This window comes from Brienomyrus brachyistius, unplaced genomic scaffold (assembly GCF_023856365.1).
Source record: "Brienomyrus brachyistius isolate T26 unplaced genomic scaffold, BBRACH_0.4 scaffold43, whole genome shotgun sequence".
NCBI classification, from domain to species: domain Eukaryota; kingdom Metazoa; phylum Chordata; class Actinopteri; order Osteoglossiformes; family Mormyridae; genus Brienomyrus; species Brienomyrus brachyistius.
Window position 1 is genome coordinate 973,089 of NW_026042318.1, and position 27,723 is coordinate 1,000,811.

Consider the following 27,723-nt stretch of genomic DNA (forward strand, 5'->3'; position numbering starts at 1 on the left):
ACATTTGTTACAATTCTAATACAAATGTAACAATAGAAAATGCTGAAACCCACTTTACCATGTTGTTCAAGTATTTTCCAATGTCCTGGGCTTATTCGGTTTATCAGTTTGCTGCAAATAGAAATTTGGAATTCTGGGGGCAATATAACTACAGCTTTTCATGTAAACGGGATTAAAACTCTATGTAGGAATTAATGGACACACAGAAAACCTTTTCTCACATTTATAAATGTTTCACTGTTGCGCCGCGTCTGGCTGTGAATGTTACATTAGTAACATTAGTACATGAGTGTATGACAGTCTCTGCCCCAACTGTCGGCAGGAAAGAACGAAGAAAATTATGATTAAAAGATTTAAAAACGCCAAACAATACGACTTAAATATATAATTTATTGTAGAAGATATGCCTACTATACATATGGTCAGGACCGCACATAACTGTATGGTACGCAAGTATGCATTCTCCGTGCACGCGCGGCAATTCCTTGCTGTAGCAGCGCAAATTCGCATGTATTTTATGCGCATTTACGCTGTTATGGCAAAAAATTACCGTGCATTTTAACATTAATGGGGCTAATTTGTACTTCGTTCGCGGCATGAAGGCTAGAATGCACAGTGATTTCTTGTCATAACAGCGCGAATGCACATAAAATAAATACGCATTTGCGCTGCTACAAAACATTGCAGCGCGTATAGCTTTAGACAGCGAATGAGTACTTGCATACCAGTTATGTGCGCCCTGCATGTGATAATTCTTGCATACATAATATAGCACCGACTTTGGTCAGCTGGTTGGTGTCACGGGACGCTCCGGAAGTGGGCGAACGCGCTGGCAGGCGAGCGAGCAAAGAGCAGGCGAGCAGGCGTAAGCAGGGTAAACGGGAGTTTAATTAGGAAGATCCGGGACAGGAAACATAGGACGGCTACTGACATCAATGACGGACGAAGGACTCAGGTAAGACACGGACTGAAATACACAGGACTGATTGAAAATAATCAGACACAGCTGGGTACAAATCGGGAAAGAACACGTGGGTAATCCGGGGGCGTGGCACACACGAGGAGCCGACGAGCGGGGCATGGCAGTTGGCATGAGATTTTCATTTCAAGACAAGACTACTACACACGTACTTACATGTATATAATAGTTTTATTACCTTGTAAATAATATGTAGGGTTTGCAAACTGCCCCAACGCTTTTGGTGTAGCCAATTTTAGGTCCATAAGAATTATTGCTGTGAGCGTTTCAGTCTGAAAGGGCGAGTCTCGCGCCAGATGCGTCAGAGTTGGCAACCTGCTTATGGCCGAATCGAACCTACGACCGGTCAGTCGAAGCCGAACGCGGCCGAAAGTCGCCGATGAGCTGCATAGAATCGCATTGTCTGTTATGGTTGGAATGGGCGTCCATGACAACAGCTTGATTACTTTTGAATCACATGTACTTATCTTCTCAAACGTCTTTCGAGCATCTTGGCGAGTGGCTGTAGTTTGAAGAGATTTAATATCTTAAAAATGGAGAGCAAAGAAATGAGAGTACTTAAGATTAAAATTAAAATTACCGCTAAAGTCAAAATAACAGCTAAGAAATCTGACACCCATTTAGAAAAAAATGAGGCCGTAGAAAAGAACAGCAGCGAGAAGGTGGAGAACGTCAGCACTGGCTAACGATGTGATCAAGAAGACGGATGAGACGGACAAGCCGTGTTCTACTCTTTCGGTGAGTGTTACGGGACTGAATTAAGGGAAAATGTACTTTGTGCTATGGCGGAATATAAAAAGAAAGGGAAAAAAAGCAATGCTTTAGTTTGCCGATTGAGATTATGTAAACCTTGGATGTTATAATGTGTCATCGATATGTAAATGTTGCTGCAATGTGATTTCGTTATGTGTAAACGGGGAAAAGGGATATGTTTTATTTTTCTACTGCGCCATATTCCCTTCCCATATTTTCCTTTTATATGTTCGTAGCCCAGGTTAATACTGTGTGATAGTGTGTGAAGCCCTGAAACCAAATTATATCGAGGATATTGTGGTTATGACATAATTGATAAAACTATATGTATGGTTTAATGATTATGCAATCTGCGACGTGCCGGTTGGTTTTTTTATGATTGCTGAAATCCTGTTCGACATCAGTGGACGTTTACTCAGAGAGGAGTACGGTCACACGCACCTTGCCAGGATCTGCACCGGAGCCGAGCGCCCTCCGTTAAATTTCAGATAAGAAAAGAAAAAGAACAGTCGGAGGAAAGCTTTGCTGACTGATCGCGGTAAAGTTGGTTTTATGTTCGATTTTCGCTACAGTTACTGTCATCTAAACTGCAATATCTTCGGGATCATGACGGTAATTCTTTTCAGATTAGGCTCCACATGTGAAGTTAAACTAGAAGAATATTTCACACTTTTACTTAGCTCCACATTCTCCAGCAATATGAATTAAAAATATAAATCGAGACGGGATCGAATATCCTTCTGCTCACCCAGAACTGCCCGAAAACTTAGAGACTGTCTTGAAAGTGCAATGCCAATCACCACAACACCACTAGTGCAGTCAAGTGGAGCGTAATCTGAAAATTATTACCGTTATGATCCCGAAGATATTGCAGTTTAGATGTCAGTAAATGTAGCGAATATCGAACATAAAACCAACTTCACCGCGGTGCGGACTGACTGGACTGAAATGACTGACAATATAGCAATGTTGTTCTTTTAAATATTTCTTTGACTAAGTTTTGCCTGCTCATGAGCAAGGTTATCTTTTGTGGGGTGAAAGTATTTGTTTGATATTATTTGTTATAACTATTTGGTTTGCCCTGGTATTGTTTTATTTGAGAGGTCTGTAATAATACGTATATATTTTATTCTTTCTTTTTGGTGGATACGGAAACCCAGACTAGAATGGAAAGCGGTTTAGAAATGATTATACAGAGATGGAACCAGTCTGATCCTTTGAGAGGAGATAGTTTATTGTTATACTATTAATTACATAAAAGGTTACAGGTCAAAATAAATAAGATAAGGAAATAAATAGCAATCATCCTCCTCCCGAGCCTAGAAAGAATGGTTACATATTGCAAAGCTCTTGTTTTATCTTATCTCAACCTGTGTTATCCTATTTTATTTTAGGATAGGTTTGGTGAAGACAGAATAGGATGAGATAGGATAGGAATGGCTAACATAAGAGTGTAACCGGTGAGTGACGTGGACTATGTCACTCACAGGTCACGTGTTGGGCTGCGGTATACGAGCGACTGGTTTGTAGGGTTACTACGGCAGCGTTCCGTAAGTCCAAGCACTCTGTATTGTGCAGGGTTAGGTAGGTAGGTTGTTTACGCGGTTACCATGGTAGCCTCCGTAATAAAGTTTCTGACATTGCTCAGCTGTTTCTGCTCTTGAAATTATACTGGCTGGCATCAGTGAGGATAAAAGCCGTGGGAAGCCGGTGGTAGGGGGCGTGGTCTGGTCTTCCTTTGGCATTTTTTTAACACGTGGCGGCAGTGGCGACGTGTGTTTTGTTTGTAATAACAACCGATTTCTTTTAGACTTGTTGCCAGGTGGAAGGGGTGTGTGTCTGGGTTTATACTGAAATCCAGGTAGGATTCATGTATATACATTGTGTATATAATTATTCTAAATTCATGTGTATCATGGCTATGGTATTAATTGTGTGCATATGTCTTTAAGAGTTGCCATTACTGTTTTGCCTGTGTATTTCTGTTACTTTTTTATTTCCTTAAAGGTTTTGTGTCAATAAACATTGCCAAGCCTGGGATACGACTCTCTGTTATTTATGTGTTTTGTAGCTGTGCCTGTGGTCATCCTGAGGGTAACAGTAATCATACATCTTAACCCTCTGGAGTTGCTGATCCCAGCAGCGGGATCTGACAGAAATTTTGCCAAACCATTTAAATAAGTCTGTGACTTTATGTCATATAAAAATTTAAAAAACACCCTCAGGAACGGCTAACATAAGACAGAATACAATAAGTTAGGATAGGAACGGCTAAGGTAAGACAGAGTAGGATGTGGTGGGATAAGAATGGCTAAGATATGACAGAATAGGATAAGGTAAGATAGGAACGGCTAAGATAGGATAGAATAGGATAAGGTAGGAAAGATACGGCTAAAACAGGATAGAATAGGATACGGTAGGATAGTAATGGCTAAGATATGATTGAATAGGATAAGGTAGGATAGGAACGTCTAAGATGTGATACAATAAGTTGGGTTGGAATGGATAATATAAGTTAGAATAGGATAAGGTAGGATAGGAATGGCTAAGGTAAGATAGAATATGATGTGGTAGGATAAGAATTGGTAAGATATGATAGAATAAGACAAGGCAGGATAGGAATACCTAAGATATAATAGAATAGGATAGTGTAGGATAGGAATGGCTATGGTAAGATAGAATAGGATGTGGTAGGTTAAGAATGGCTAAGATATGATAGAATAGGACAAGGTAGGATATAAATGCCTAAGATATAATAGAATACGATGTGGTAGGATAGGAATGGGTAAGATAGGATGGAATAGTATAAGGTAGAATAGGAATGACTAAGATATTATAGGATAGGATAAGGTAGGATAGGAATGGATAAAGGTAAGATAGAATAGGAGAAGGTAGCATAGGAATGCTAAGGTAAGATAGAATAGGATAAGGTAGCATAGGAACGGCTAAGATATGATGGAATAAGCTGGTTAGGAAAGAGTAATATAAGATAGAATAGGATAAGGTACGATAGGAACAGCTGAGGTATGATAGAATCGTATAAGATAGGAACGGCTAAGATAGCATTTGGTAGGATAGCAACGGGTAAGCTAAGATAGAATAGGATGTAGTAGGATAAGAATGGCTAAGATATGATAATATAGGATAAGGTAGTATAGGAACGGCTAAGATATGAGGGAATAAGCTGGTTTGGAATGACTAATATAAGACAGAATAAGATAAGGTAGGATAGGAATGGCTAAGGTATGATAGAATAGGATGTGGTAGCATATGAACGGCTAAGATATTACAGGATAGGACAAGGTAGGATAGGAATGGATAAACGTAAGATAGAATAGGAGAAGGTAGCATAGGAATGGCTAAGGTAAAATAGAATAGGATAAGGTAGCATAGGAACGGCTAAGATATGATAGAATAAGCTGGTTAGGAAAGAGTAATATAAGATAGAATAGGATAAAGTACGATTGGAACAGCTGAGGTATGATAGAATTGTATAAGATAGGAAGGGCTAAGATAGCATTAGGTAGGATGGCAATGGGTAAGCTAAGATAGAATAGGATGTGGTAGGTTGAAAATGGCAAAGATATGATAGGATAAGGTAGTATAGGAACGGCTAATATAAGATAGAATAAGATAAGGTAGGATAGGAATGGTTAAGGTAAGATAGGATAGGATGTGGTAGGATAAGAATGTGTAGGATTGGATAAGATAGGATAGGAACGGCTAAGATATAAAAAAATAGGATAAGGTAGGATAGGAATGCCAATTGTAAGATAGAATAGCATGTGGTAGGATTAGAATGGGTAAGATAGAATGGAATTGGATAAGGTAGGAAAGGAATGGGTAAGATATGATAGAATAGAATAAGGTAGGATAGCAATGGCTAAAGGTAAGATAGAATTGGATAAGGTAGCATATGAACGGCTAAGATATTTCAGGATAGGATAAGGTACGATAGGAATGCCAATTGTAAGATAGAATAGCATGTGGTAGGATAAGAATGGCTAAGATATGATAATATAGGATAAGGTAGTATAGGAACGGCTAAGATATGAGGGAATAAGCTGGTTTGGAATGGCTAATATAAGACAGAATAAGATAAGGTAGGATAGGAATGGCTAAGGTATGATAGAATAGGATGTGGTAGCATATGAACGGCTAAGATATTACAGGATAGGACAAGGTAGGATAGGAATGGATAAACGTAAGATAGAATAGGAGAAGGTAGCATAGGAACGGCTAAGATATGATAGAATAAGCTGGTTAGGAAAGAGTAATATGAGATAGAATAGGACAAGGTACGATAGGAACAGCTGAGGTATGATAGAAACGCTAAGATATGATAGAATAGAATAAGGTAGGATAGCAATGGCTATAGGTAAGATAGAATAGGATAAGGTAGCATAGGAACGGCTAAGATATGATAGAATAAGCTGGTTAGGAAAGAGTAATATGAGATAGAATAGTATAAGGTAGGATTGGAATGACTAGGGCAAGATAGAATAGGATGTGGTAGGATAAGAATGTGTAAGATAGGATAAGGTAGGTTAGGAACGGCTAAGGTATGATATAATCGGATAAGATAGGAAGGGCTAAGATAGCATTAGGTAGGATGGCAATGGGTAAGCTAAGATAGAATAGGATGTGGTAGGTTGAAAATGGCAAAGATATGATAGGATAAGGTAGTATAGGAACGTCTAATATAAGATAGAATAAGATAAGGTAGGATAAAAATGGCTAAGGTATAATAGAATAGGCCAAGATAGGATAGGATAAGGTAGGATAGGAATGGTTAAGGTAAGATAGGATAGGATGTGGTAGGATAAGAATGTGTAGGATTGGATAAGATAGGATAGGAACGGCTAAGATATAAAAAAATAGGATAAGGTAGGATAGGAATGCCAATTGTAAGATAGAATAGCATGTGGTAGGATTAGAATGGGTAAGATAGAATGGAATTGGATAAGGTAGGAAAGGAATGGGTAAGATATGATAGAATAGAATAAGGTAGGATAGCAATGGCTAAAGGTAAGATAGAATTGGATAAGGTAGCATATGAACGGCTAAGATATTTCAGGATAGGATAAGGTACGATAGGAATGCCAATTGTAAGATAGAATAGCATGAGGTAGGATAAGAATGGCTAAGATATGATAATATAGGATAAGGTAGTATAGGAACGGCTAAGATATGAGGGAATAAGCTGGTTTGGAATGGCTAATATAAGACAGAATAAGATAAGGTAGGATAGGAATGGCTAAGGTATGATAGAATAGGATGTGGTAGCATATGAACGGCTAAGATATTACAGGATAGGACAAGGTAGGATAGGAATGGATAAACGTAAGATAGAATAGGAGAAGGTAGCATAGGAACGGCTAAGATATGATAGAATAAGCTGGTTAGGAAAGAGTAATATAAGATAGAATAGGACAAGGTACGATAGGAACAGCTGAGGTATGATAGAAACGCTAAGATATGATAGAATAGAATAAGGTAGGATAGCAATGGCTATAGGTAAGATAGAATAGGATAAGGTAGCATAGGAACGGCTAAGATATGATAGAATAAGCTGGTTAGGAAAGAGTAATATGAGATAGAATAGTATAAGGTAGGATTGGAATGACTAGGGCAAGATAGAATAGGATGTGGTAGGATAAGAACGTGTAAGATAGGATAAGGTAGGTTAGGAACGGCTAAGGTATGATATAATCGGACAAGATAGGAATGGCTAAGATAGCATTAGGTACGATAGCAACAGGTAAGGTAAGATAGAGTAGGATGTGGTAGGATAAGTGGCTAAGATATGATAAAATAGGATAAGGTAGTATAGGAACGGCTAAGATATGAGGGAATAAGCTGGTTTGGAACGGCTAATATAAGACAGAATAAGATAAGGTAGGATAGGAATGGCTAAGGTATGATAGAATAGGATGTGGTAGCATATGAACGGCTAAGATATTTCAGGATAGGATAAGGTACGATAGGAATGGATAAACGTAAGATAGAATAGGATAAGGTAGCATAGGAACGGCTAAGATATGATACAATAAGCTGGTTAGGAAAGAGTAATATAAGATAGGATAGGATAAGGTAGGATAGGAATGGTTAAGGTAAGATAGGATATGATGTGGTAGGATTAGAATGGGTAAGATAGGATGGAATAGAATAAGGTAGCATATGAACGGCTAAGATATGATAGAATAGAATAAGGTAGGATAGCAATGGCTAAAGGTAAGATAGAATAGGATAAGGTAGCATAGGAACGGCTAAGATATGATAGAATAAGCTGGTTAGGAAAAAGTAATATGAGATAGAATAGTATAACGTAGGATTGGAATGACTAGGTCAAGATAGAATATGATGTGGTAGGATAAGAATGTGTAAGATAGGATAAGGTAGGTTAGGAATGGCTAAGGTATGATATAATGGGATTAGATAGGAACGGCTAAGATAGCATTTGGTAGGACAGCAACGGGTAAGGTAAGATAGAGTAGGATGTGGTAGGATAAGAATGGCTAAGATATGATAAAATAGGATAAGGTAGTATAGGAACGACTAAGATATGAGGGAATAAGCTGGTTTGGAAAGAGTAATATAAGACAGAATAGGATAAGGTACGATAGGAACAGCTGAGGTATGATAGAATCGTATAAGATAGGAACGGCTAAGATAGCATTAGGTAGGATAGCAACGGGTAAGCTAAGATAGAATAGGAAGTGGTAGGATGAAAATGGCAAAGATATGATAGGATAAGGTGGTATAGGAACGGCTAATATAAGATTGAATAAGATAAGGTAGGATGAAAATGGCTAAGGTATGATAGAATAGGCCAAGATAGGATAGGAATGGCTAATGTAAGATAGAATAGGAGAAGGTAGCATAGGAATGGCTAAGGTAAGATAGAATAGGATAAGGTAGCATAGGAACGGCTAAGATATGATAGAATAAGCTTGTTAGGAAAGAGTAATATAAGATAGAATAGGATAAGGTACAATAGGAACAGCTGAGGTACGATAGAATCGTATAAGATAGGAACGGCTAAGATAGAATTTGGTAGGATAGCAACGGGTAAGCTAAGATAGAATAGGATGTGGTAGGATGAAAATGGCAAAGATATGATAGGATAAGGTAGTATAGGAATGGCTAATATAAGATAGAATAAGATAAGGTAGGATAAAAATGGCTAAGGTATGATAGAATAGGCCAAGATAGGATAGGAATGGCTAAGGTAAGATAGAATAGGATAAGGTAGTATAGGAATGGTTAAGGTAAGATAGGATAGGATGTGGTAGGATAAGAATGTGTAGGATAGGATAAGATAGGATAGGAACGGCTAAGATATAATAGAATAGGATAAGGTAGGATAGGAATGCCAATTTTAAGATGGAATATGATGTGGTCGGATAAGAATGGGTATGATAGGATGGAATAGAATAAGGTAGCATATGAACGGCTAAGATATGATAGAATAGAATAAGGTAGGATAGCAATGGCTAAAGGTAAGATAGAATAGGATAAGGTAGCATAGGAACGGCTAAGATATGATAGAATAAGCTGGTTAGGAAAGAGTAATATGAGATAGAATAGTATAAGGTAGGATTGGAATGACTAGGGCAAGATAGAATAGGATGTGGTAGGATAAGAATGTGTAAGATAGGATAAGGTAGGTTAGGAACGGCTAAGGTATGATATAATCGGATAAGATAGGAACGGCTAAGATAGCATTAGGTACGATAGCAACGGGTAAGGTAAGATAGAGTAGGATATTGTAGGATAAGAATGTGTAAGATAGGATAAGGTAGGATAGGAACGGCTAGGATATGATAGAATAGGATAAGGTAGGATAGGAATGCCAATTGTAAGATAGAATAGGATGTGGTAGGATTAGAATGGCTAAGGTATGATAGAATAGGATGTGGTAGCATATGAACGGCTAAGATATTAAAGGATAGGATATGGTAGGATCGGAATGGATAAAGGTAAGATAGAATAGGAGAAGGTAGCATAGGGATGGCTAAGGTAAGATAGAACAGGATAAGGTAGCATAGGAACGGCTAAGATATGATAGAATAAGCTGGTTAGGAAAGAGTAATATAAGATAGAATAGGATAAGGTACGATAGGAACAGCTGAGGTACGATAGAATCGTATAAGATAGGAACGGCTAAGATAGAATTAGGTAGGATAGCAACGGGTAAGCTAAGATAGAATAGGATGTGGTAGGATGAAAATGGCAAAGATATGATAGGATAAGGTAGTATAGGAATGGCTAATATAAGATAGAATAAGATAAGGTAGGATAAAAATGGCTAAGGTATGATAGAATAGGCCAAGATAGGATAGGAATGGCTAAGGTAAGATAGAATAGGATAAGGTAGTATAGGAATGGTTAAGGTAAGATAGGATAGGATGTGGTAGGATAAGAATGTGTAGGATAGGATAAGATAGGATAGGAACGGCTAAGATATAATAGAATAGGATAAGGTAGGATAGGAATGCCAATTTTAAGATGGAATATGATGTGGTCGGATAAGAATGGGTATGATAGGATGGAATAGAATAAGGTAGCATATGAACGGCTAAGATATGATAGAATAGAATAAGGTAGGATAGCAATGGCTAAAGGTAAGATAGAATAGGATAAGGTAGCATAGGAACGGCTAAGATATGATAGAATAAGCTGGTTAGGAAAGAGTAATATGAGATAGAATAGTATAAGGTAGGATTGGAATGACTAGGGCAAGATAGAATAGGATGTGGTAGGATAAGAATGTGTAAGATAGGATAAGGTAGGTTAGGAACGGCTAAGGTATGATATAATCGGATAAGATAGGAACGGCTAAGATAGCATTAGGTACGATAGCAACGGGTAAGGTAAGATAGAGTAGGATATTGTAGGATAAGAATGTGTAAGATAGGATAAGGTAGGATAGGAACGGCTAGGATATGATAGAATAGGATAAGGTAGGATAGGAATGCCAATTGTAAGATAGAATAGGATGTGGTAGGATTAGAATGGCTAAGGTATGATAGAATAGGATGTGGTAGCATATGAACGGCTAAGATATTAAAGGATAGGATATGGTAGGATCGGAATGGATAAAGGTAAGATAGAATAGGAGAAGGTAGCATAGGGATGGCTAAGGTAAGATAGAACAGGATAAGGTAGCATAGGAACGGCTAAGATATGATAGAATAAGCTGGTTAGGAAAGAGTAATATAAGATAGAATAGGATAAGGTACGATAGGAACAGCTGAGGTACGATAGAATCGTATAAGATAGGAACGGCTAAGATAGAATTAGGTAGGATAGCAACGGGTAAGCTAAGATAGAATAGAATGTGGTAGGATGAAAATGGCAAAGATATGATAGGATAAGGTAGTATAGGAATGGCTAATATAAGATAGAATAAGATAAGGTAGGATAAAAATGGCTAAGGTATGATAGAATAGGCCAAGATAGGATAGGAATGGCTAAGGTAAGATAGAATAGGATAAGGTAGTATAGGAATGGTTAAGGTAAGATAGGATAGGATGTGGTAGGATAAGAATGTGTAGGATAGGATAAGATAGGATAGGAACGGCTAAGATATAATAGAATAGGATAAGGTATGATAGGAATGCCAATTTTAAGATGGAATATGATGTGGTCGGATAAGAATGGGTATGATAGGATGGAATAGAATAAGGTAGCATATGAACGGCTAAGATATGATAGAATAGAATAAGGTAGGATAGCAATGGCTAAAGGTAAGATAGAATAGGATAAGGTAGCATAGGAACGGCTAAGATATGATAGAATAAGCTGGTTAGGAAAGAGTAATATGAGATAGAATAGTATAAGGTAGGATTGGAATGACTAGGGCAAGATAGAATAGGATGTGGTAGGATAAGAATGTGTAAGATAGGATAAGGTAGGTTAGGAACGGCTAAGGTATGATATAATCGGACAAGATAGGAATGGCTAAGATAGCATTAGGTACGATAGCAACGGGTAAGGTAAGATAGAGTAGGATATTGTAGGATAAGAATGTGTAAGATAGGATAAGGTAGGATAGGAACGGCTAAGATATAATAGAATAGGATAAGGTAGGATAGGAATGCCAATTGTAAGATAGAATAGGATGTGGTAGGATTAGAATGGCTAAGGTATGATAGAATAGGATGTGGTAGCATATGAACGGCTAAGATATTAAAGGATAGGATATGGTAGGATCGGAATGGATAAAGGTAAGATAGAATAGGAGAAGGTAGCATAGGGATGGCTAAGGTAAGATAGAACAGGATAAGGTAGCATAGGAACGGCTAAGATATGATAGAATAAGCTGGTTAGGAAAGAGTAATATAAGATAGAATAGGATAAGGTACGATAGGAACAGCTGAGGTACGATAGAATCGTATAAGATAGGAACGGCTAAGATAGAATTAGGTAGGATAGCAACGGGTAAGCTAAGATAGAATAGAATGTGGTAGGATGAAAATGGCAAAGATATGATAGGATAAGGTAGTATAGGAATGGCTAATATAAGATAGAATAAGATAAGGTAGGATAAAAATGGCTAAGGTATGATAGAATAGGCCAAGATAGGATAGGAATGGCTAAGGTAAGATAGAATAGGATAAGGTAGTATAGGAATGGTTAAGGTAAGATAGGATAGGATGTGGTAGGATAAGAATGTGTAGGATAGGATAAGATAGGATAGGAACGGCTAAGATATAATAGAATAGGATAAGGTAGGATAGGAATGGTTAAGGTAAGATAGGATAGGATGTTGTAGGATAAGAATGTGTAGGATAGGATAAGATAGGATAGGAACGGCTAAGATATAATAGAATAGGATAAGGTATGATAGGAATGCCAATTTTAAGATGGAATAGGATGTGGTCGGATAAGAATGGGTATGATAGGATGGAATAGAATAAGGTAGCATATGAACGGCTAAGATATGATAGAATAGAATAAGGTAGGATAGCAATGGCTAAAGGTAAGATAGAATAGGATAAGGTAGCATAGGAACGGCTAAGATATGATAGAATAAGCTGGTTAGGAAAGAGTAATATGAGATAGAATAGTATAAGGTAGGATTGGAATGACTAGGGCAAGATAGAATAGGATGTGGTAGGATAAGAATGTGTAAGATAGGATAAGGTAGGTTAGGAACGGCTAAGGTATGATATAATCGGATAAGATAGGAACGGCTAAGATAGCATTAGGTACGATAGCAACGGGTAAGGTAAGATAGAGTAGGATGTTGTAGGATAAGAATGTGTAAGATAGGATAAGGTAGGATAGGAACGGCTAAGATATAATAGAATAGGATAAGGTAGGATAGGAATGCCAATTGTAAGATAGAATAGGATAGGTAGGATTAGAATGGCTAAGGTATGATAGAATAGGATGTGGTAGCATATGAACGGCTAAGATATTAAAGGATAGGATATGGTAGGATCGGAATGGATAAAGGTAAGATAGAATAGGAGAAGGTAGCATAGGAATGGCTAAGGTAAGATAGAATAGGATAAGGTAGCATAGGAACGGCTAAGATATGATAGAATAAGCTGGTTAGGAAAGAGTAATATAAGATAGAATAGGATAAGGTACGATAGGAACAGCTGAGGTATGATAGAATCGTATAAGATAGGAACGGCTAAGATAGCATTAGGTAGGATAGCAACGGGTAAGCTAAGATAGAATAGGATGTGGTAGGATGAAAATGGCAAAGATATGATAGGATAAGGTAGTATAGGAATGGCTAATATAAGATAGAATAAGATAAGGTAGGATAAAAATGGCTAAGGTATGATAGAATAGGCCAAGATAGGATAGGAATGGCTAAGGTAAGATAGAATAGGATAAGGTAGGATAGGAATGGTTAAGGTAAGATAGGATAGGATGTGGTAGGATAAGAATGTGTAGGATAGGATAAGATAGGATAGGAACGGCTAAGATATAATAGAATAGGATAAGGTATGATAGGAATGCCAATTGTAAGATTGAATAGGATGTGGTAGGATTAGAATGGGTGAGATAGGATGGAATAGGATGAGGTAGGAAAGGAACGGGTAAGATATGATAGAATTGGGTAAGGTAGGATAGGAATGGTTAAGGTAAGATAGAATAGGATGTGGTAGGATAAGAATGTGTAAGATAGGATAAGGTAGGATAGGAACGGCTAGGATATGATAGAATAGGATAAGGTAGGATAGGAATGCCAATTGTAAGATAGAATAGGATGTGGTAGGATTAGAATGGCTAAGGTATGATAGAATAGGATGTGGTAGCATATGAACGGCTAAGATATTAAAGGATAGGATATGGTAGGATCGGAATGGATAAAGGTAAGATAGAATAGGAGAAGGTAGCATAGGGATGGCTAAGGTAAGATAGAACAGGATAAGGTAGCATAGGAACGGTTAAGATATGATAGAATAAGCTGGTTAGGAAAGAGTAATATAAGATAGAATAGGATAAGGTACGATAGGAACAGCTGAGGTACGATAGAATCGTATAAGATAGGAACGGCTAAGATAGAATTAGGTAGGATAGCAACGGGTAAGCTAAGATAGAATAGAATGTGGTAGGATGAAAATGGCAAAGATATGATAGGATAAGGTAGTATAGGAATGGCTAATATAAGATAGAATAAGATAAGGTAGGATAAAAATGGCTAAGGTATGATAGAATAGGCCAAGATAGGATAGGAATGGCTAAGGTAAGATAGAATAGGATAAGGTAGTATAGGAATGGTTAAGGTAAGATAGGATAGGATGTGGTAGGATAAGAATGTGTAGGATAGGATAAGATAGGATAGGAACGGCTAAGATATAATAGAATAGGATAAGGTAGGATAGGAATGGTTAAGGTAAGATAGGATAGGATGTTGTAGGATAAGAATGTGTAGGATAGGATAAGATAGGATAGGAACGGCTAAGATATAATAGAATAGGATAAGGTATGATAGGAATGCCAATTTTAAGATGGAATAGGATGTGGTCGGATAAGAATGGGTATGATAGGATGGAATAGAATAAGGTAGCATATGAACGGCTAAGATATGATAGAATAGAATAAGGTAGGATAGCAATGGCTAAAGGTAAGATAGAATAGGATAAGGTAGCATAGGAACGGCTAAGATATGATAGAATAAGCTGGTTAGGAAAGAGTAATATGAGATAGAATAGTATAAGGTAGGATTGGAATGACTAGGGCAAGATAGAATAGGATGTGGTAGGATAAGAATGTGTAAGATAGGATAAGGTAGGTTAGGAACGGCTAAGGTATGATATAATCGGATAAGATAGGAACGGCTAAGATAGCATTAGGTACGATAGCAACGGGTAAGGTAAGATAGAGTAGGATGTTGTAGGATAAGAATGTGTAAGATAGGATAAGGTAGGATAGGAACGGCTAAGATATAATAGAATAGGATAAGGTAGGATAGGAATGCCAATTGTAAGATAGAATAGGATAGGTAGGATTAGAATGGCTAAGGTATGATAGAATAGGATGTGGTAGCATATGAACGGCTAAGATATTAAAGGATAGGATATGGTAGGATCGGAATGGATAAAGGTAAGATAGAATAGGAGAAGGTAGCATAGGAATGGCTAAGGTAAGATAGAATAGGATAAGGTAGCATAGGAACGGCTAAGATATGATAGAATAAGCTGGTTAGGAAAGAGTAATATAAGATAGAATAGGATAAGGTACGATAGGAACAGCTGAGGTATGATAGAATCGTATAAGATAGGAACGGCTAAGATAGCATTAGGTAGGATAGCAACGGGTAAGCTAAGATAGAATAGGATGTGGTAGGATGAAAATGGCAAAGATATGATAGGATAAGGTAGTATAGGAATGGCTAATATAAGATAGAATAAGATAAGGTAGGATAAAAATGGCTAAGGTATGATAGAATAGGCCAAGATAGGATAGGAATGGCTAAGGTAAGATAGAATAGGATAAGGTAGGATAGGAATGGTTAAGGTAAGATAGGATAGGATGTGGTAGGATAAGAATGTGTAGGATAGGATAAGATAGGATAGGAACGGCTAAGATATAATAGAATAGGATAAGGTATGATAGGAATGCCAATTGTAAGATTGAATAGGATGTGGTAGGATTAGAATGGGTGAGATAGGATGGAATAGGATGAGGTAGGAAAGGAACGGGTAAGATATGATAGAATTGGGTAAGGTAGGATAGGAATGGTTAAGGTAAGATAGAATAGGATGTGGTAGGATAAGAATGTGTAAGATAGGATAAGGTAGGATAGGAACGGCTAGGATATGATAGAATAGGATAAGGTAGGATAGGAATGCCAATTGTAAGATAGAATAGGATGTGGTAGGATTAGAATGGCTAAGGTATGATAGAATAGGATGTGGTAGCATATGAACGGCTAAGATATTAAAGGATAGGATATGGTAGGATCGGAATGGATAAAGGTAAGATAGAATAGGAGAAGGTAGCATAGGGATGGCTAAGGTAAGATAGAACAGGATAAGGTAGCATAGGAACGGTTAAGATATGATAGAATAAGCTGGTTAGGAAAGAGTAATATAAGATAGAATAGGATAAGGTACGATAGGAACAGCTGAGGTACGATAGAATCGTATAAGATAGGAACGGCTAAGATAGAATTAGGTAGGATAGCAACGGGTAAGCTAAGATAGAATAGAATGTGGTAGGATGAAAATGGCAAAGATATGATAGGATAAGGTAGTATAGGAATGGCTAATATAAGATAGAATAAGATAAGGTAGGATAAAAATGGCTAAGGTATGATAGAATAGGCCAAGATAGGATAGGAATGGCTAAGGTAAGATAGAATAGGATAAGGTAGTATAGGAATGGTTAAGGTAAGATAGGATAGGATGTGGTAGGATAAGAATGTGTAGGATAGGATAAGATAGGATAGGAACGGCTAAGATATAATAGAATAGGATAAGGTAGGATAGGAATGGTTATGGTAAGATAGGATAGGATGTTGTAGGATAAGAATGTGTAGGATAGGATAAGATAGGATAGGAACGGCTAAGATATAATAGAATAGGATAAGGTATGATAGGAATGCCAATTTTAAGATGGAATAGGATGTGGTCGGATAAGAATGGGTATGATAGGATGGAATAGAATAAGGTAGCATATGAACGGCTAAGATATGATAGAATAGAATAAGGTAGGATAGCAATGGCTAAAGGTAAGATAGAATAGGATAAGGTAGCATAGGAACGGCTAAGATATGATAGAATAAGCTGGTTAGGAAAGAGTAATATGAGATAGAATAGTATAAGGTAGGATTGGAATGACTAGGGCAAGATAGAATAGGATGTGGTAGGATAAGAATGTGTAAGATAGGATAAGGTAGGTTAGGAACGGCTAAGGTATGATATAATCGGATAAGATAGGAACGGCTAAGATAGCATTAGGTACGATAGCAACGGGTAAGGTAAGATAGAGTAGGATGTTGTAGGATAAGAATGTGTAAGATAGGATAAGGTAGGATAGGAACGGCTAAGATATAATAGAATAGGATAAGGTAGGATAGGAATGCCAATTGTAAGATAGAATAGGATAGGTAGGATTAGAATGGCTAAGGTATGATAGAATAGGATGTGGTAGCATATGAACGGCTAAGATATTAAAGGATAGGATATGGTAGGATCGGAATGGATAAAGGTAAGATAGAATAGGAGAAGGTAGCATAGGAATGGCTAAGGTAAGATAGAATAGGATAAGGTAGCATAGGAACGGCTAAGATATGATAGAATAAGCTGGTTAGGAAAGAGTAATATAAGATAGAATAGGATAAGGTACGATAGGAACAACTGAGGTATGATAGAATCGTATAAGATAGGAACGGCTAAGATAGCATTAGGTAGGATAGCAACGGGTAAGCTAAGATAGAATAGGATGTGGTAGGATGAAAATGGCAAAGATATGATAGGATAAGGTAGTATAGGAATGGCTAATATAAGATAGAATAAGATAAGGTAGGATAAAAATGGCTAAGGTATGATAGAATAGGCCAAGATAGGATAGGAATGGCTAAGGTAAGATAGAATAGGATAAGGTAGGATAGGAATGGTTAAGGTAAGATAGGATAGGATGTGGTAGGATAAGAATGTGTAGGATAGGATAAGATAGGATAGGAACGGCTAAGATATAATAGAATAGGATAAGGTATGATAGGAATGCCAATTGTAAGATTGAATAGGATGTGGTAGGATTAGAATGGGTGAGATAGGATGGAATAGGATGAGGTAGGAAAGGAACGGGTAAGATATGATAGAATAGGGTAAGGTAGGATAGGAATGGTTAAGGTAAGATAGAATAGGATGTGGTAGGATAAGAATGTGTAAGATAGGATAAGGTAGGATAGGAACGGATAGGATATGATAGAATAGGATAAGGTAGGATAGGAATGCCAATTGTAAGATAGAATAGCATGTGGTAGGATTAGAATGTGTAAGGTAGGATGGAATGGAATAAGGGAGCATATGAACGGCTAAGATATGATAGAATAGAATAAGGTAGGATAGCACTGCTTAAAGGTAAGATAGAATAGGATAAGGTAGCATAGGAACGGCTAAGATATGATAGAATATGCTGGTTAGGAAAGAGTAATTTAAGATAGAATAGTATAAGGTAGGATTGGAATGACTAGGGCAAGATAGAATAGGATGTGGTAGGATAAGAATGTGTAAGATAAGATAAGGTAGGTTAGGAACGGCTAAGGTATGATATAATCGGATTAGATAGGAACGGCTAAGATAGCATTAGGTACGATAGCAACGGGTAAGCTAAGATAGAATAGGATTTGCTAGGATGAAAATGGCAAAGACATGATAGGATAAGGTAGTATAGGAACGGCTAATATGAGATAGAATAAGATAAGGTAGGATAAAAATGGCAAAGGTATGATAGAATAGGCCAAGATAGGATAGGAATGGCTAAGGTAAGATAGAATAGGATAAGGTAGGATAGGAATGGTTAAGGTAAGATAGGATAGGATGTTGTAGGATAAGAATGCATAAGATAGGATAAGGTAGGATAGGAACGGCTAAGATATAATAGAATAGGATAAGGTAGGATAGGAATGCCAATTGTAAGATAGAGTAGGATGTGGTAGGATAAGAATGGCTAAGATATGATAAAATAGGATAAGGTAGAATAGGAACGGCTAAGATATGAGGGAATAAGCTGGTTTGGAACGGCTAATATAAGACAGAATAAGATAAGGTTGGATAGGAATGGTTAAGGTAAGATAGGATAGGATGTTGTAGGATAAGAATGCGTAAGATAGGATAAGGTAGGATAGGAACGGCTAAGATATAATAGAATAGGATAAGGTAGGATAGGAATGCCAATTGTAAGATAGAATAGGATGTGGTAGGATTAGAATGGCTAAGGTATGATACAATAGGATGTGGTAGCATATGAACGGCTAAGATATTAAAGGATAGGATATGGTAGGATCGGAATGGATAAAGGTAAGATAGAATAGGAGAAGGTAGCATAGGAATGGCTAAGGTAAGATAGAATAGGATAAGGTAGCATAGGAACGGCTAAGATATGATAGAATAAGCTGGTTAGGAAAGAGTAATATAAGATAGAATAGGATAAGGTACGATAGGAACAGCTGCGGTATGATAGAATCGTATAAGATAGGAACGGCTAAGACAGCATTAGGTAGGATAGTAACGGGTAAGCTAAGATTGAATAGGATATGGTAGGATGAAAATGTCCAAGATATGATAGGATAAGGTAGTATAGGAACGGCTAATATAAGATAGAATAGGATAAGATAGGATAAAAATGGCTAAGGTATGATAGAATAGGCCAAGATAGGATAGGAATGGCTAAGGTAAGATAGAATAGGATAAGGTAGGATAGGAATGGTTAAGGTAAGATAGGATAGGATGTTGTAGGATAAGAATGCATAAGATAGGATAAGGTAGGATAGGAACGGCTAAGATATAATAGAATAGGATAAGGTATGATAGGAATGCCAATTGTACGATAGAATAGGATGTGGTAGGATTAGAATGGGTAAGATAGGATGGAATAGGATGAGGTAGGAAAAGAACGGGTAAGATATGATAGAATAGGGTAAGGTAGGATAGGAATGGTTAAGGTAAGATAGAATAGGATGTGGTAGGATAAGAATGTGTAAGATAGGATAAGGTAGGATAGGAACGGCTAAGATATGATAGAATAGGATAAGGCAGGATAGGAATGCCAATTGTAAGATAGAATAGCATGTGGTAGGATTAGAATGGGTAAGGTAGGATGGAATAGAATAAGGTAGCATATGAACGGCTAAGATTTGATAGAATAGAATAAGGTAGGATAGCAATGGCTAAAGGTAAGATAGAATAGGATAAGGTAGCATAGGAACGGCTAAGATATGATAGAATAAGCTGGTTAGGAAAGAGTAATATGAGATAGAATAGTATAAGTTAGGATTGGAATGACTAGGGCAAGATAGAATAGGATGTGGTAGCATATGAACGGCTAAGATATTATAGGATTGGATAAGGTAGGATAGGAATGGATAAAAGTAAGATAGAATAGGAGAAGGTAGCATAGGAATGGCTAAGGTAAGATAGAATAGGATAAGGTAGGATAGGAATGGTTAAGGTAAGATAGGGTAGGATGTTGTAGGATAAGAATGTGTAGGATAGGATAAGATAGGATAGGAACGGCTAAGATATAATAGAATAGGATAAGGTAGGATAGAAATGCCAATTGTAAGATAGAATAGGATGTGGTAGGATTAGAATGGTTAAGATAGGATAAGGTAGGATAGGAACGGCTAAGATATGATAGAATAGGATAAGGTAGGATAGGAATGCCAATTGTGGGATAGAATAGGATGTGGTACGATTAGAATGGGTAAGATAGGATGGAATAGAAAAAGTTAGCATATGAACGGCTAAGTTATGATAGAATAGAATAACGTAGGATAGAAATGGCTAAAGGTAAGATAGAATAGGATATGGTAGCATTGGAACGGCTAAGATATGATAGAATAAGCTGGTTAGGAAAGAGTAATATGAGATTGAATAGTATAAGGTAGGATTGGAATGACTAGGGCAAGATAGAATAGGATGTGGTAGGATAAGAATGTGTAAGATAGGATAAGGCAGGTTAGGAACGGCTAAGGTATGATATAATTGGATAAGATAGGAACGGCTAAGATAGCATTAGGTAGGATAGTAACGGGTAAGGTAAGATAGAGTAGGATGTGGTAGGATAAGAATGGCTAAGATTTGATAAAATAGGATAAGGTAGTATAGGAACGGTTAAGATATGATGGAATAAGCTGGTTTGGAACGGCTAATATAAGACAGAATATGATAAGGTAGGATAGGAATGGCTAAGGTATGATAGAATAGGATGTGGTAGCATATGAACGGCTAAGATATTATAGGATAGGATAAGGTAGGATAGGAATGGATAAAGGTAAGATAGAATAGGAGAAGGTAGCATAGGGATGTCTAAGGTAAGATAGAACAGGATAAGGTAGCATAGGAACGGCTAAGATATTATAGAATAAGCTGGTTAGGAAAGACTAATATGAGATAAAATAATATAACGTAGGATTGGAACAGCTGAGGTATGATAGAATCGTATAAGATAGGAACGGCTAAGATAGCATTTGGTAGGATAGCAACGGGTATGCTAAGATAGAATAGGATTTGGTAGGATGAAAATGGCAAAGATATGATAGGATAAGGTAGTATAGGAACGGCTAATATAAGATAGAATAAGATAAGGTAGGATAAAAATGGCTAAGGTATGATAGAATAGTCCAAGATAGGATAGGAATGGCTAAGGTAAGATAGAATAGGATAATGTTGGATATGAATGGTTAAGGTAAGATAGGATAGGATGTGGTAGGATAAGAATGTGTAGGATAGGATAAGATAGGATAGGAACGGCTAAGATATAATAGAATAGGATAAGGTAGGATAGGAATGCCAATTGTAAGATAGAGTAGGATGTGGTAGGATAAGAATGGCTAAGATATGATAAAATAGGATAAGGTAGAATAGGAACGGCTAAGATATGAGGGAATAAGCTGGTTTGGAACGGCTAATATAAGACAGAATAAGATAAGGTTGGATAGGAATGGTTAAGGTAAGATAGGATAGGATGTTGTAGGATAAGAATGCGTAAGATAGGATAAGGTAGGATAGGAACGGCTAAGATATAATAGAATAGGATAAGGTAGGATAGGAATGCCAATTGTAAGATAGAATAGGATGTGGTAGGATTAGAATGGCTAAGGTATGATACAATAGGATGTGGTAGCATATGAACGGCTAAGATATTAAAGGATAGGATATGGTAGGATCGGAATGGATAAAGGTAAGATAGAATAGGAGAAGGTAGCATAGGAATGGCTAAGGTAAGATAGAATAGGATAAGGTAGCATAGGAACGGCTAAGATATGATAGAATAAGCTGGTTAGGAAAGAGTAATATAAGATAGAATAGGATAAGGTACGATAGGAACAGCTGCGGTATGATAGAATCGTATAAGATAGGAACGGCTAAGACAGCATTAGGTAGGATAGTAACGGGTAAGCTAAGATTGAATAGGATATGGTAGGATGAAAATGTCCAAGATATGATAGGATAAGGTAGTATAGGAACGGCTAATATAAGATAGAATAGGATAAGATAGGATAAAAATGGCTAAGGTATGATAGAATAGGCCAAGATAGGATAGGAATGGCTAAGGTAAGATAGAATAGGATAAGGTAGGATAGGAATGGTTAAGGTAAGATACGATAGGATGTTGTAGGATAAGAATGTGTAGGATAGGATAAGATAGGATAGGAACGGCTAAGATATAATAGAATAGGATAAGGTATGATAGGAATGCCAATTGTACGATAGAATAGGATGTGGTAGGATTAGAATGGGTAAGATAGGATGGAATAGGATGAGGTAGGAAAAGAACGGGTAAGATATGATAGAATAGGGTAAGGTAGGATAGGAATGGTTAAGGTAAGATAGAATAGGATGTGGTAGGATAAGAATGTGTAAGATAGGATAAGGTAGGATAGGAACGGCTAAGATATGATAGAATAGGATAAGGCAGGATAGGAATGCCAATTGTAAGATAGAATAGCATGTGGTAGGATTAGAATGGGTAAGGTAGGATGGAATAGAATAAGGTAGCATATGAACGGCTAAGATTTGATAGAATAGAATAAGGTAGGATAGCAATGGCTAAAGGTAAGATAGAATAGGATAAGGTAGCATAGGAACGGCTAAGATATGATAGAATAAGCTGGTTAGGAAAGAGTAATATGAGATAGAATAGTATAAGTTAGGATTGGAATGACTAGGGCAAGATAGAATAGGATGTGGTAGCATATGAACGGCTAAGATATTATAGGATAGGATAAGGTAGGATAGGAATGGATAAAAGTAAGATAGAATAGGAGAAGGTAGCATAGGAATGGCTAAGGTAAGATAGAATAGGATAAGGTAGGATAGGAATGGTTAAGGTAAGATAGGATAGGATGTTGTAGGATAAGAATGTGTAGGATAGGATAAGATAGGATAGGAACGGCTAAGATATAATAGAATAGGATAAGGTAGGATAGAAATGCCAATTGTAAGATAGAATAGGATGTGGTAGGATTAGAATGGTTAAGATAGGATAAGGTAGGATAGGAACGGCTAAGATATGATAGAATAGGATAAGGTAGGATAGGAATGCCAATTGTGGGATAGAATAGGATGTGGTACGATTAGAATGGGTAAGATAGGATGGAATAGAAAAAGTTAGCATATGAACGGCTAAGTTATGATAGAATAGAATAACGTAGGATAGAAATGGCTAAAGGTAAGATAGAATAGGATATGGTAGCATTGGAACGGCTAAGATATGATAGAATAAGCTGGTTAGGAAAGAGTAATATGAGATTGAATAGTATAAGGTAGGATTGGAATGACTAGGGCAAGATAGAATAGGATGTGGTAGGATAAGAATGTGTAAGATAGGATAAGGCAGGTTAGGAACGGCTAAGGTATGATATAATTGGATAAGATAGGAACGGCTAAGATAGCATTAGGTAGGATAGTAACGGGTAAGGTAAGATAGAGTAGGATGTGGTAGGATAAGAATGGCTAAGATTTGATAAAATAGGATAAGGTAGTATAGGAACGGTTAAGATATGATGGAATAAGCTGGTTTGGAACGGCTAATATAAGACAGAATATGATAAGGTAGGATAGGAATGGCTAAGGTATGATAGAATAGGATGTGGTAGCATATGAACGGCTAAGATATTATAGGATAGGATAAGGTAGGATAGGAATGGATAAAGGTAAGATAGAATAGGAGAAGGTAGCATAGGAATGGCTACGGTAAGATAGAATAGGATAAGGTAGCATAGGAACGGCTAAGATATGATAGAATAAGCTGGTTAGGAAAGAGTAATGTAAGATAGAATAGGATAAGGTACGATAGGAACAGCTGAGGTATGATAGAATCGTATAAGATAGGAACGGCTAAGATAGCATTTGGTAGGATAGCAACGGGTATGCTAAGATAGAATAGGATTTGGTAGGATGAAAATGGCAAAGATATGATAGGATAAGGTAGTATAGGAACGGCTAATATAAGATAGAATAAGATAAGGTAGGATAAAAATGGCTAAGGTATGATAGAATAGTCCAAGATAGGATAGGAATGGCTAAGGTAAGATAGAATAGGATAATGTTGGATATGAATGGTTAAGGTAAGATAGGATAGGATGTGGTAGGATAAGAATGTGTAGGATAGGATAAGATAGGATAGGAACGGCTAAGATATAATAGAATAGGATAAGGTAGGATAGGAATGCCAATTGTAAGATAGAATAGGATGTGGTAGGATTAGAATGGGTAAGATAGGATAAGGTAGGATAGGAACGGCTAAGATATGATAGAATAGAATAAGGTAGGATAGCAATGGCTAAAGGTAAGATAGAATAGGATAAGGTAGCATAGGAACGGCTAAGATATGATAGAATATGCTGGTTAGGAAAGAGTAATTTAAGATAGAATAGTATAAGGTAGGATTGGAATGACTAGGGCAAGATAGAATAGGATGTGGTAGGATAAGAATGTGTAAGATAGGATAAGGTAGGTTAGGAACGGCTAAGGTATGATATAATCGGATTAGATAGGAACGGCTAAGATAGCATTAGGTACGATAGCAACGGGTAAGCTAAGATAGAATAGGATGTGGTAGGATGAAAATGGCAAAGATATGATAGGATAAGGTAGTATAGGAACGGCTAATATGAGATAGAATAAGATAAGGTAGGATAAAAATGGCTAAGGTATGATAGAATAGGCCAAGATAGGATAGGAATGGCTAAGGTAAGATAGAATAGGATAAGTTAGGATAGGAATGGTTAAGGTAAATTAGGATTGGATGTTGTAGGATAAGAATGTGTAGGATAGGATAAGATAGGATAGGAACGGCTAAGATATAATAGAATAGGATAAGGTATGATAGGAATGCCAATTTTAAGATAGAATAGGATGTGGTAGGATTAGAATGGGTAAGATAGGATGGAATAGGATGAGGTAGGAAAGGAACGGGTAAGATATGATAGAATAGGGTAAGGTAGGACAGGAATGGTTAAGGTAAGATGGAATAGGATGTGGTCGGATAAGAATGTGTAAGATAGGATAAGGTAGGATAGGAACGGCTAAGAAATGATAGAATAGGATAAGGTAGGATAGGAATGCCAATTGTAAGATAGAATAGCATGTGGTAGGATTAGAATGGGTAAGATAGGATGGAATAGAAAAAGTTAGCATATGAACTGAAGTTGATGATGTGCATTACTACTAATCCTGCTGACCTTTCTCTCCTGCAGACAGAGGCAACGCCGGAGGAAAAAGGACACTGGAAACGGAAAGCTGGAGTGTTGGGGAGTGATGGGGACTGGAGGGAACAAACAACTAACCTTCCTTTCCTCCCAAAGTCTGCCTTTCCAGGACTGGCAAAGGTGGCCCATGGATTGGACCATGCCTCACGCGATGCAATGGTTCAGTTGGTCCAGAGACACTGGGCCGCCCCTTCATTCACGGCTTATGCTCAAACTTTCGTTTCCAGGTGTTCCACATGTATGACTCACAACATGGGTCGTGCATTGAAGCCACCAACTGCCACAACTCCTCCAGCTGAGGGTCCTTTCCAACATTTGCAGATGGATTTCATAGAACTAACACCCTGTAGAGGTTATCGTTATTGTCTGGTGGTTGTTGATCTCTTTTCCAGATGGGTGGAAGCCTTCCCGGCCAAGCAAGCAACGGCCCAGATAGTTGCGAAAAATCTGTTAAAAGAGATAACCCCACGATGGGGTGTTCCAGCCCGCATTACCACTGTCAATGGTACACATTTCTCTAATCAGGTGGTCCACAAGCTCTCTGAGTGGTTCCAAACCGACCTTCGACACTACTGCGCTTATCACCCGCAGAGTGGAGGGATTGTTGAAAGAGCAAACCAGACTCTGAAATTAAAATTGGCAAAACTGTGTAGTGACACGGGACTAGATTGGGTGACAGCCCTGCCGATTGTGTTGGGGGCAATGAGAGGCCGCCCACACCAGCAGACAGGATTGGCACCACATGAAATATTGACAGGACGACCAATGCCAGTCCCGTATCCAGGGGGACGGGTGAACTTAGAAACTGTAGATGGCGATCTGTTAACCTATCTGTCTATAATGAAATATAGATGTTATGCAAAATGCATTACCTAATCAGTAATTAACAATTAAGTTTATAATTGTGTTGTTGATTTACACATAGTGGTTGAAACAATGTAATTTACTTGTCATTAATTGAATGTATCAAACAATAATGCAAATCTGCAGAGATCAAAGGGGCTCCACTCCAACAACTGCTGCAAACGCCGCGGCTCCCTGAGTGCCATCACCCGTCAGCTCATCAGTCTCTGCAACCAACTGCCAAGACCCCCCCCCCCACTCTGCAAACAAGTAAACCAACTTCCTTTTATTCTAACAACCTAAGCTATTTTTAACCTGCTATATGACGTTAGGGTCGTGTTCACACAAACTGTGCTTGCTTTGCAGAACAGTATTTCCCTTTTAAGGTTACTCATTTAAATCTGGTCATTGCATTTCCATAATTACACTGTTTGTTTCTATTCCGTTATTTCGTGTTTGTTGTTTGTGTTAAGTGTAATGTCTGTCTTATGTTAGTTGTAGTGTTAGCTAGGAATAAATGCATGTCTTTTACACAACTTCTGCCTCCGTTCATTGAATGCTCACAATAGTCCCTGTCTATGTGCGATCTGGCTACTAAGCTCTGAAACCTCAAACTCGCCTGAAATATCGCGAGACTCTCTCTCCACGACCATCAGGGGAGCTTCGCTACCGATTGTTTACATTGCCTGGTGATGCAGCTCTCTGGACAAGCCTTCTAACCCAGGTTACTAAGCGATACTGGTAATTAGTAAATCCCATTTAAGTGGCACACTAACAGACTCACGGGGATTCGCAAATTGAGTGTGGAGGAGCCGACCATTCGGCATAACAATGGGTTAATAATCAGCATTCAATAATAATTAAAGTTAATTAATTTCAAAACATATTGGTGGAGATATTAAAATTTACCTGAGCTAATAATTCCTACACGTTTCAGAACAATTTTACCCAGAGCAGCGACGGTCTGTTAGCGCGGTGCTATGCTAATTGACAGGAATTGTGGTCCTGCCATTTTTTATCAAGCTATATACAGCTAAATTACTTGAACAGAAGACACTCGTTCCAGTTTGACAAGTATTATCTTCAGGGAAGCATGGCAAGACAGCATGAGACAAAGGGTTTTCTAGTTGGATTTTACAAATGCAATACTACTTAGATACTATATAGATATTGTATATAGTGTATAGTGCTGTATAACGTATTGTGCTGTACAATATAGATGTATTGAAATAGA

The 27,723-nt window shown here is 37.6% G+C and overlaps 1 long non-coding RNA gene across 27 annotated transcripts; it reads left to right on the forward strand.

Annotated features, from left to right (window-relative positions):
* Window positions 1-803: 803 nt before the first annotated feature.
* On the forward strand, window positions 804-27,025 carry LOC125722839 (uncharacterized). Of its 27 annotated transcripts, XR_007386637.1 has the most exons (9): window positions 804-955; window positions 1,604-5,370; window positions 6,455-7,095; window positions 7,752-8,649; window positions 12,025-13,332; window positions 14,208-16,041; window positions 16,797-17,101; window positions 18,456-20,300; window positions 22,115-26,139. It is a non-coding gene; the product is annotated as an uncharacterized LOC125722839 (long non-coding RNA). The 27 variants fall into 27 exon arrangements; XR_007386633.1 differs by lacking the exon at window positions 804-955 and having other exon boundaries at window positions 1,448-5,370; XR_007386656.1 differs by lacking the exons at window positions 804-955; window positions 12,025-13,332 and having other exon boundaries at window positions 1,448-5,370; window positions 14,578-16,041.
* Window positions 27,026-27,723: the final 698 nt, after the last annotated feature.